Consider the following 2,284-nt stretch of genomic DNA (forward strand, 5'->3'; position numbering starts at 1 on the left):
CTGCCTACACTACTACAAAACTTGGAAAAAAGACCTCTACCTAAAGACCTGTTTTCTCAATCAACGGGTCTGATTGAAGTAAGAGATCTTATAACAATGATATCAGGTCCCTTATATGCATGAGGGCCCACTATGTTTGGTGGATAAAAAATTTATAAAGATATAAGAGACCCGTTGCCATTTTTACAGGTATCTTATGTGCATGAGAGCCCACTTCTCTTACTTGAAAAACAATAGAGAAATATACGAGACCAGTTATCCAATTAAAAGGGTCTCTTACATTCCTTTATTAATTATTTTTTTTTAATCAAACTCAATTTAGAATTCCTCACATTGAAATTAACGAACTCCGTAGCTTCTCTGAAGTTTTCTACTTTAAGAAATGCTACTCTTCCTCCCTTCATCAACTCTTTTTTTTATCCTTTTTCTATCCTCTTTTTCTTAGATTTCATCTATTTCCTCCATTATTTTTTGTAAATTATTAACCCAAAAAGATGGAGGAATCACCTCTCCATGAGCTTGCACTTTGTTAATGGATTTACAGTGGGAATATGATCGTCAGCTTCAGGACCTTTCGCTTTCATTTGCTGCTTTCTGCCGACGCATATGGGTGGTGCTTTCTGCCGACGCGTATAGGTGGTGCTAAAGTTTATATTTCTATTCCTTGTCGGATCGGCAGTTGAGGCCGCCGTGTTTGGATGAGAAGAGTTGGTGATTTTTTTTTTTTAAATTGAAATATTTTTGCTTGCATTTTGGATGTTTATGAGTACCCATTTCCAATTCGATTCTCGTTTCATATTAGTATTTATTTATCGTTCCTTGTTTTTTTTTCGGTTCAATTTCTTCTATAATCTGAACTTTTTTTAATTAAATTAAGACGCTTGTTTAGATCTATTGTTTAATTTTTTTTTTTTTTGATTTTGTACTCCAAATTATGCTTAGGTTTATTACATTTTGAATTTATTCTAAATTTTTGTGTTTGGTTTGTTCTCCAGACTCCAGCTCGTGACAATTGCTGTAATTGAAATGAATTAGATGGAGATGGTTACTTGGTTAGCAAAAGTTTGATTATGAGAAGAAACAAAATGATTATATGCGGTCTTCTTTAGCTAATTCGCTTTTCATTACCAAATAATCCAACAAGTTTATCAATTGCAATAGTTTGGTAGTGTTCTTGAATGCAAGATGTGTTTGTATAACTTGTTGAACCAAAGAGGTTTAATTTTATCTTTCGGTAATTGACTAATTGCAGTTGTAAAATTCTATACTATTAAAGTTATTTTATTTAATCTTGAATTGTATTGTTGTAATTCAAATTTTAAAATTTCAGCAATTTGAATGGAGCGGTAAAAAGTTAAAAACTTTCAAAATTCAAATAAATTTAATACTGATTATTTTTTTTTGAAAATAAAGTGATCAAACAGACCCGTTAACAGGTCTATTTCACTTTCCTTAAAAAGACCCCATATCACAAGTAACGGGTCTTTTCCTATTCTAATATAACTATTACACACCAAGTCTAACAGACCGCCTAGCTCACATAACAGATCTATTTGCTTTTAAAAACAGACCCCCCAAATGAGGGGTCTCTTTATCAAACAGACCCCTGAGATAGAGACCCGTTCAAGACGGGTCTCTAAAGCCAATTTGGACGGGTTTGTTAGCTTATTTTTGTAGTAGTGCTACGTGGCACGCTACCACTAGGTGGCTGCCACACGGCGGCTGCCACTTGGTGGCTGCTTACGTGGCTGCCACATGGCGCTTTGCCATGTGTGCTACCACGTGGCACGCACCTATTAGGCGCGCTTTCCTAGCCTTTCGCGTGGCTAGGATTTTACTTGTTACTTGAAGCATTTTCCCGTCTTGCCAAATCCTAAATTTTGGCTCGACATTTGAGATTCTCCGACGCTCGGTTTCGACGCTCCAAAAGCTCGAATTTCCGTCGTCTAAATATTTAACACCCGGGCGACGAATTAATTTTTTCCGAATTAATTCGTCGATTCGGTTCGTATATTTGCTAGGGTGTGACCCGAAGGGTTCAGTCAAGATTAAGCTGTAATATTAATTATACATTAATATTACTGATCGGAAGCGGCCTCCACCCAGGCATTTTGATCACTTGACCTTATTGAATATATTAGCTTTCTAATAATTCTGATCCCGCTAACAGAATAATACACTTGTTCGAAGGACACCATTCCTTTCAACGGTAAAGTGCACCGTCAGACGGGACATTGCACCGTTTCACGGTATTGCAGCACACCGTGGCGCAACATATCTGTCG

The 2,284-nt window shown here is 36.5% G+C and overlaps 1 long non-coding RNA gene across 1 annotated transcript; it reads left to right on the forward strand.

The window, feature by feature from the left end:
* Window positions 1–223: 223 nt before the first annotated feature.
* LOC145585207 (uncharacterized) lies at window positions 224–1,296 on the forward strand. The gene is made up of 2 exons (XR_014100600.1): window positions 224–711; window positions 996–1,296. It is a non-coding gene; the product is annotated as an uncharacterized LOC145585207 (long non-coding RNA).
* Window positions 1,297–2,284: the final 988 nt, after the last annotated feature.

The sequence above is a fragment of the Chenopodium album genome, chromosome 2 (genome assembly GCF_948465745.1).
Source record: "Chenopodium album chromosome 2, dcCheAlbu1.1, whole genome shotgun sequence".
NCBI lineage: Eukaryota > Viridiplantae > Streptophyta > Magnoliopsida > Caryophyllales > Amaranthaceae > Chenopodium > Chenopodium album.